The sequence below is a fragment of the Triticum urartu genome, chromosome 5 (genome assembly GCF_003073215.2).
Source record: "Triticum urartu cultivar G1812 chromosome 5, Tu2.1, whole genome shotgun sequence".
Lineage (NCBI taxonomy): Eukaryota > Viridiplantae > Streptophyta > Magnoliopsida > Poales > Poaceae > Triticum > Triticum urartu.
Genome location: NC_053026.1, coordinates 169,501,455 through 169,511,380, shown reverse-complemented (window position 1 = coordinate 169,511,380; position 9,926 = coordinate 169,501,455). Strand labels below are relative to the sequence as shown.

General features: G+C 43.9%; 1 pseudogene; it reads left to right on the top strand.

Annotated features, from left to right (window-relative positions):
- Positions 1 to 7,790: 7,790 nt before the first annotated feature.
- On the top strand, positions 7,791 to 9,424 carry LOC125506887 (annotated as a pseudogene).
- Positions 9,425 to 9,926: the final 502 nt, after the last annotated feature.

Here is a 9,926-nt window from a genome sequence, read left to right as displayed (position 1 = left end):
CATTCCGAGAACTTTTATTTCTGCACAAAAATAACACCATGGCAATTCTGCTGAAAACAGCGCCAGTCCTGGTTAGTTCCATTCAAATCATGCAAGTTAGAGTCCAAAACAAGGGCAAAAGTGTTTGGAAAAGTAGATACGATGAAGACGTATCAGTAATGCACATCACTATAAGCCTTGCAAGCAATGTAACTAATGAGTTAGTTGAGGGATGATACATTACAGAACGAGTAAAGAGACTTGCCGGTTACGAGATTGAACTAGGTATGATGATACCGATGATCGAATCTCGGGCAAGTAACATACTGATGACAAAGGGAACAATGTATTTTTATGCAGTTTGACTGATAAAGATCTTCGTAGAATATGTAGGAACCAATATGAGCATCCAGGTTCCGCTATTGGTTATTGACCAGAGATGAGTCTCGGTCATGTCTACATAGTTCTCGAACCCGTAGGGTCCGCACGCTTAACGTTCGTTGACGATATGTATTGTGAGTTATGTGATTTGATGTACCGAAGATTGTTCAGTGTCCTGGATGTGATCACAGACATGACGAGGAGTCTCAAAATGTTCAATACATGAAGATTGATATATTGGAAGGTTATGTTTGGACACCGAAAAGGTTTCAGATAGGTTCAGGCATTTTCCGGAGTACCGGGGGGTTAATGGGCCTTCATGGGCTTTAGTGGAAGAGAGGAGGAGGCGGCCAAGAGGAGGGGCGCGCCCCCCAAGCCCAATCCGAATTGGGGAGGGGGGCCGACGCCCCTTTACTTCTTCCCCTCTCCCGTTTCCTTCCTCTCCTAGTTGGACTAGGAAAGGGGGGAACCTACTCCTAGTAGGAGTAGGATTCCCCCCCTTGGGGCGCGCCCTATGAGGCCGGCCGGCCCCCTCCTCCACTCCTTTATATACGGGGGAGGGGGCACCCCATAGACACAAGTTGTTTTCTTAGCCGTGTGCGGTGCCCCCTCCACAGATTTCCACCTCGGTCATATTGTCGTAGTGCTTAGGCGAAGCCCTGCGTCGGTAACTTCATCATCACCGTCAACACGCCGTCGTGCTGACGGAACTCTTCGTCGGCCTCAGCTGGATCTAGAGTTCGAGGGACGTCACTGAGCTGAATGTGTGCAGATCACGGAGGTGCCGTGCGTTCGGTACTTGGTCGATTGGATCGCGAAGACGTTCGACTACATCAACCGCGTTACTTAACGCTTCCGCTTTTGGTCCACGAGGGTACGTGGACACACTCTCCCTGCTCGTTGCTATGCTTCTCCTAGATAGATCTTGCGTGATCACAGGCAAAATTTTGAAATACTACATTCCCCAACATCACCGTCACCGGAGACGCCCCTGCTTCCCTCGCCACCACTGCCTCCCTCGCCACCACCGGAGCCATCTTCTGTAAGCCCCCACCCCTCCTCTCTCTCATACATAACAAAAACATTGGCCAGAGAACCAGCTAGCTAGGTTAACTAGTTTAATTAGGTTAATTATCTAGGTTAGTGCAAAAATTTCGTTAAGGCTTTGATAGAGAACTAGTTAGGTTAACTAGCTTAATTAGGTTAATTATCTAGGTTAGTGCAAAAATTTAGTTAGGGCTTTAACACAGAACTAGCTAGGTTAACTAGTTTAATTAGGTTAATTATCTAGGTTAACTAGCTAGGTTAACTATCTAGGTTAACTATCTAGGTTAACTAGCTAGGTTAATTAGGTTTGTTAGGTTAACAAGCTAGGTTAACTAGGATGGCTAGGTTAGAGCAAAAATTTATTTTAGAGCATTAGGTCAGAAGGGTTAGAGAAAATGGACTTCCTTTGCAATTTAATTGGGTTCTGTCCTAGGCAAAGAAGGGTTAGAGAAAATAATGTGTGTGTGTGATTTGCAAAGGTTTTGTCCTAGGCAGAGAAGTGTTTAGTGGGGTCATTTTGCAAAGGTTTTTGATTGTTGAAACGACCACTATTTTTCAAGGAAAAGAATTTTGGCAAGTTTTATTTTAAAGTTGATCCCTTCCTAGACATTTAGCTTTAAACAAAAAACAAAAGCATTTAGTTAAAAATAAAAAATAGTAGCTATGGCATTTAGCTATAAACAAAAAACAAAATTAATGTTATATGATATATGTCATTGATGTTCATTTGCATATTCCATTATTGTTGATTATATCTTTTCATTGAAGTGGTCATGTTATATCTTTTCATTGAAGTGGTTCGATTGTGCCCAGGTGGCCTTTTTTTGTTTCCAGGGAATATGAAGCCAAGTGGACTATGTTTTTCCGGAATGTTGATTCATCCGTTCTGGCAAATTTTAGGTGCTCGATTTGTCCACTTTTTAGCAAAGGTCATGCTGAAATTTTCCGTGAATCTCAGCGTGACTTGTGCTACAAACTAGGACATATCGAGTGCCCGGGATTTGCCGCACCGGGAAGGAATCAACGTTCCTGCAAAACATTGGCCTTTTTAATGTCATTATTCATTTTATTAGGTCTAGAATTAATTGACTAGATTTAACCATAGGAAACATGGCTAGCTACGATGAAGGACATGGTTCTGGTGATTGTGACGACGCCTACCTAGCGGCAAACGAATTTTTGAGCCTTATCGATGATCAATGGTTGTTGATGCTGGGCCCACCTGTCACATCCGAGACCAACATAGAGACCGACACCGAGATTGGCGTTGAGACACAGACCGGCACTGAGACTGGCGAAGCCGGTACAGAACCGAAACCGAAGAGGAGACGTCGATGCCCAAACCAGCTCAGCACTACTAGAGTGGTGGTCACGGAGGTGGACGACGGCAATTTTGAGCCAAAAGAGTCTGTGGAAGCGCGAGCGTGTTACGACAACCAAATAGGATGCATCATACGGACAACCGCCACCATGAATGATGAGAAACTAGGGAAGATAGAAAATATGAGGCCCTCCCTCCTAACGAAGCTGCACTAGGTATTCTTGTTCCCGGGCCGGGATGAAAAGAAATATACTGATCCAGATAAAGACCCGACAATGAAGAAGATAAACAAACACACCATGAGCAAGTTTAGCGACGCGTTGGCTGCCTAGGAAGTAAGGGTGAAAGCAAGGATTATCGACAAAAAGGAACCCTACTCCGAGTTTGTAAAGGATAATCCGACAATTACAGAAGAGTAGTTTGAAATATTCAAGGCGGCTTGCGATGCCGAAGCTGCCAAAGAAAAGTCGGAGTACATGAAGGATATTCAATAGAGGAACATGGGGTGCCACCACCTTGTAAGCCATGGTTATGCGGGGAAGAGGTCCATATGGGCTAAGGAGGACGCGGGACGCGAAAGTCTGGGCATCCCAGAACCCTCGGCGGAGTTCACCATCCTGCAGGAGCGTGACGTCCTCAGGGCCCGATATCTTTCGGACCCAGTGAAGAAGGTTTTTGAGATGGACGCGGTCACAGCGGAGTTCATGACACTGCTGGTAATTTTAGTTTCTGATCGATTCAACTACACGTTTAGTCAAATTTGTAAACGATCCTTGTTCCTTTTGCAGAGAGAGCAGCACAGGATTGAGGCCAAAAGCGACTCACCATTTGAGGCGTTTGCGAGGCCTAAGTGGGATACCCCATTCAACCGGGCCTTAAACATATGGAAACGACTCCCGGTGGACATTCTGCCGTCGTATGGACGCGTGCAAGGCGTCAGAGATGGCGCCACATGGCAGAAGTACTACCGTGAGACCACGGAGGAGAGAAAGGAAAGACGAAGGTTAAGTGAACAAAACATCGACAAGAAGGTTGAGATTGCGGTTGAGAAGAAATTAGGTGAGACAGTCAAAGCAGCGGTAGCTGCCGCAAAATGGGAGATGGCATCTATGTGTGGTGTCTTGGTTCCGGCTATCGTCAGTTGGAGCAGGCAAAATCCAAATAAAGATGCAGCAGACTTTCCCCTTGCTGACTTCTTCGGGAGCAGCTCGATTGTGTTGCACCAGCACCTGCTCCTGCACCGGCTCCCGCAGCTGCTCATAGCAGCCTGTCCTCCATCTTGGACGTGCTCGGCGGTGCTTCATCTTTGGCTGAGCTTGACGCCCTCACGGTACCTATCACATTGGCCCTCTTCAATAAATGTATAACCTCCCATTTCCGTTGCCTTTCGCATGTCTCACGTCACAGACACGTCTTTGCAGGCCGACATAACCCCATGCACCATATTGTACACCATCAGCGGCCAGAAGGTGGACGTGGGGAAGGTGACGATAATGAAGCCGAAGGAACAATTGTTCCATAGCTGGCTGATCCCCCCTGACGTCTTCAAGGTTTCCATGGCCAATGTCAAACCGGGCCACGAGAATTTGGCTCCTACGGTACTACTAGGGGGAGATGACGATGAGACCCCGCTGTGGCTTGGTGATTGCAAGAGGTGGGTGTGGCCAAAGAGTCTGCTTCGTCTGGAGGCGGCCAGGAGCACACCCACGACCACGCAGCCTCAACAAGGTATGAACATCAACACCCCACCTACCCAATTAGCATCGCCTGTCATGCCGGGTGATAGCAGACGGGGTGAGGAAGAGGCTCCATTAGTCGCTAATGACGTCGCCGCCATCAAAGAAGCAATGCATGATATCGATGCCATAGATGAGGATGAGGATGACGATGACACTCTACAATATCTCAATACTGGCGCCTATGACAACGGAGGATTGATGGATTAGCAGTATGAGTACTCAGAGTTTGAGTGTCATGAGTCGGTGCCTGAATTGCGGCCTCTAGAGGCTGAACGTATTATAGACGACCTTCCAGTACCAAAGAAGCATAGGAAGAGAGAGGAAAGGCAATAATAAAGTTGCTGCTATGATCCATCCGCCTCCGCAGCCTCGGGTTCAAGACCGTATACCTGTCCCCGGTGCGGCGAAACTCCATATCCCCGGTGAACCAATCCTACCTAAGGCATCGGTAGAGGCCATACACGGTGATCTAAGGAGACTTCATGATGATGTGATGTGGAGAGAGAAAAACCTAATCGCCTCGGAAAATCCAGGATACCCACTCTACATGGTTAACGTGCTGCGGCAAAGGTCGTACGTCGACACATTCCACGCAGAGAAGTTCTTCCTTTGATTCGATTACATCGTTGACATGTTTCACTTGAAGAAGCTGGATTTTATGTTTGTCCGCCTTTATGCCTTGTACATGAACTACATCATCGGGATTGAGCAGATACCTTATATCTATGTCGCTGACCCGTACTTCATGCACGAGGGCTTCTTGGCAGTCTGCGCAGAGCACTGTGAATACGCGAGGGACTACATCGTCGATTTCATGGTCGCCAATAAGGACAAGGAGATGATTCTCGTGCCTTATCATCCCATGTAAGTCATCCGCGCGGATATCCTTCCTTCGATTTCAATCATTCATTTGCACGGTGGAGGCTAATTAATTTGAGGTGTAGTTATTTTTCACAGCCACGGGTGCGCCGTCCTCATCATCCTTTACCCCTGATACTCCCACACTCTTTACTTGAACTCGTCGAAGAATATGAACAAAAAGTATTACACCCACATCAAGTCTGTTCTCAACAATGCTATCTTTTACTAGGGCGTACGGGGTGGAGAGAACAAGACCAAGAAGGCAAGGAATGGCAGGCCCGCCTTCGGCCATAAGACCTACTTCTGCTGCATCCAGCAACCGAGTGATACTCTTAGTGATGGATTCTATGTCCTACACCACATGCTGGAGTACAGACGGGATCAACAGAACCTTCTCATGTCACCTACATCCGGCGATGCCCATATTCCGCAATGGGCAAAGAATGTAGGAGATAGCCCGGATCATCGACTCCGAGCTGAGTTCTATCACATCCAGCGTGAACTTGCCCAAATCATCATGATGGAGGTCCTCGAAAAAACAAGGATGTTCTACGAGGAAAAGCAAATGTCGCGGGAAGACGTCCGAACACACGTAGTTGCTCAGCGTCTCGACCTGAAGCCTTTCACTAAGCTTGGGGACTATCTCCCTAACTTGGATGGATGGCGCGACATGTTGGAGTGATTGTCGATATATGACAATGTGTACGTCTAGTCCATACTTTCTGAATGACGAAACTTTGAGTTATGCACGACGAAACTTCATTTGTGATGTAATTAAACCGTCCTCCTCAACTAGCGAAGATCACTCTAGTTTGGGCATTTTGGGTACGATGAACTTTGTTATTTATGCTTATGATATGCTGCTTCTATTTTTGCCAAGTCTGTCTCTTTCTGTTGCTCATCTATATATGTTGCATATCATCGACTTGTGTGATGATGCAGGTGCATATATCATTGATGACAAAGAAGTGCTACGCCAGGAGTATACGACGAGTGGCCGGAGTGTCTGGCCCAGGTGTACCGGTTTCGGAGCGACAGCCAACAGTTAGTTTAGGTTCACACTAGTGCGAGAGAGGGATACGAACCGACGCCTCAAGAAGTACTACATTATGTATGATGAGACATGTCATGTAACTTCTATAGCTATATCATGATTGTGATGTGATGACATGATTTGTGTTGGATGATATGACGAGACTATTGTGTGTATGATACAACAAGCATATTGCATGTTTATGATATAAAACCTATACAAAAACATCACAAATACACAGAAAAAAAGATATGAGAAAATACAGCAGTAGCGCTCTTTAGCGCTGGACATAAAAACGCTATTGCTAAAGCACTTAGTAGTAGAGCTGGTATGGGAAGCGCTACTGCTAAGTAGGTATAGCAGTAACACGCGCTACTACTAAACGTTAGCTGTAGCACCCGCGCTACTGATACACCAAATACCCGCGCTACTGCTAGGCTTTTCCCTAGTAGTGCATGCAGGATACGAGGTGTCACAATGATTTGATGAGGTAAGGTAATCGTTGAGTAATGTTTTCAAATGCTAATGGATGGAATTTCTAATGTATGGCTAGAACAACAAGTCGGTGATGATATCGTGACGTCTTATTTGAGAACTGTAGACATGGTTTGCCACGCTGGATCTTGTGAAGATTATGTCTATTCTTTGTTTAAGACTAATTGTACACATTCATGTTGCAAATATTTCTTTGGGTTCTGTTTTGAAGGGTATAGTAATGTAGAAATGGCTGAATTTTACAAACTGTAGCACTTCTTCTGAGCTATCAATTAGTTCAAAAGCTACCTAACATGCTGATAACTTGCTAAATTAGGCATATAATATTATAATTTCAGTTTCATCTGAGAATTTCTCTTTAAGACAATGGCAGTGAACATTTGTTTCCGACAATGACAGTGGATATCGTATATTTTGCTCTCTAAAAATGAATTATTGTGGTGTTGTTCACCTATCAATGTGCCATGTTTCCTATCTAAGAATATGCCACATTTGTTAAATAAACCAACTCATTAAAGTGATGGACAGCTAAATACTTCTTATAGAACTGAAATAATATATAGGCAACCAAACATCCTTCCCTTTCAAAAAAAGCCAAGCAAACATCTGGGTAACTTCCTGGCGCGGCGGAGCGCCCTTGCCCACTAGTACATATTATGAACCCTCAACTCATACAATTTTGAAGACAACATGAACTGGATATATAATGCATTGCTATTCTTCAAAGTATGGTATATTTAGTTGGATAGAATGACTTTTTGTCAAGGAAGAAACGACCTTAACTCCCTCATGATAAGCATGTGGTTGATCTGAGTGCAAGTCATATGCACCAGCATACTTGGCCGTGCCATGTTTTGTTAGATCCATTCTTAAGAAAATGCATTATTCTTAAAGGCGGCCCCCTCACTACAGCTTGACCACGTTATCCCCGCCAATGTCGATTAGCTCTGCCTTGGTGGCGACGGGCTCCTGGACCACCTCAAGCAGGCGCCTGCTGCGGCGGCCAACATGTGAGGTATGCTCTTTGGCACCAGCTCTTCATTCTCAACATCCGGTTGTGTCTGTTCCTCATATTGTCTCCAAATACCGGTGCGAAAAGGCTTTATTCTAGATCTGCTCACTATGGTTCTCCAAATACAATACATTCAATAATATTGTAGTTTTTGTGGGCTTGTTCTTTATAAGAAAAGAATTGTACACATAGCACTATAGTTAGAAGCAGGTCTACAAAGGCATGGCTTCAAAATTCCATATACATGTTTTGTTCCTTTTCCTTTCCATATCTATGGTTTCCATATTAATTTATGTTTTCCCCTCAAGGGAGGACATGTGTATTTGAGAGAGAGAGTTATGGAAAAGAGGGTGCTGGACTAAGAGGAAGGAGTGGAATCACATGATGTGCATTGCATTTCTGTCAGTGTGCAATCCAGTTATATACGAATAAGGGTATATACAATAATAAGCTCCCTATCTGTTGAACGTCACAATTACTACAAAGACACAAGTCATTTCTGACAATTGAAGATCAAACAAACAATACTGCAGAATTATGCCAATATAAGTTTTTGATGTACATGGAACTTGTCACTTTTACCGTCATCTTTCATTTTGGAGACATGGCTAACTCTTTTCTCCACTATTTGGCATCTTCTCATGTTCATCTTGACAGTCTGGTTTTTTATGATCTTGTTTTCTATTTGCAGGGGAAAATTATATTTCAATGATACAAATGGCTGATGTTGGTTTTGGTATATGTGGTCAAGAAGGTTGTCAAGTAGTGATGGCCTCAGATATGTTATGGGGCAGTTTTTTTAATAGATCACTTCTTGCGCACAAGCACTGGAACCATCGGTCTATGACATACATGATTCTCTATAACTTCTACCAGAATGCTTTCTTTGTGTTAATGCTCTTCCGGTACGTATTCCCTCCTCTGTGTGTTTCTCATATGATGTAAGCTAAGTATATATGTGTTACCTTTGTTACTTGTCACCTATAATTTGACTATGCAAATGTATGAATACGGAAGCATCACCCTGCACTCCCTTTTGGTCTTTTTGGACCTCTTGTAAGGTACACTGGTCTAATTAAGTTCTTAATGAATTGATTTAGGCACACTACATATTCTGTAACCCTTGTGCTGGTAGATTAGAGTACTGCTTTCTGTTCCATTATCTACACATCAGTTCCCACAACATTGATTGGTATTCTAGAGGACTTACTCATAATAGTCATAATACTCTTCTTTATTGTCTGAGACTGTTGAGGCAAAGCTTCAAAATGAGGGCTACAACATGACACTATTCTGAAACATAATGGTAGATACCTTGTAACAAAGCCTTGTCCTTTCCTGTGTACATTTCTTCACATATAATATTAGTACGATGGACATTTGGAGTATGGAATTCTTGATACGTCACCATTTGACAAAAAGAATTAGAATATGTGATATCGACCATGTAGGCCTTTTAATACTTAGCACTTACATATTCATACGTGTTTTCTCTCACTAATATTTGAATGCATGTACCTTTGCGTTTTACAGGTTCACCTGATTATTGGAGTTAACCTGATTATTTTCACAAGCTATGTCAGATGTTCATGTTTAGTTCTATTTCATGTAGCAGTCTTGTTTGTTAGTAATGTTAGATGTTTCTGTTTACATGTACATTCATTATTTTTCCCGTCTGAATCCCCTTAATTAGTAAGGTGATCTCACAAGCTTGGGTCCTAAACCACAAGAACTCAAGAAAGTCATCATACATTCCTTCTGCAGGACACTAGAAACCTTAGATATAAGTTCCCGTGGTGGCTGCTACGTCTTGAGCTTGCGTTGGTTTTCCCCGAAGAGGAAGGGATGATGCAGCAGAGTAGCGTAAGTATTTCCCTTAGTTTTTGAGAACCAAGGTATCAATCCAGTAGGAGGCCACGCTCAAGTCCCTCGTACCTGCACAAAACGATAGCTACTCGCAACCAACGCGATTAGGGGTTGTCAAGCCCTTCATGGTCACTTACGAGAGTGAGATCTGATAGATAGAATATTTTTGGTATTCTTGGTATAAAGATGCAA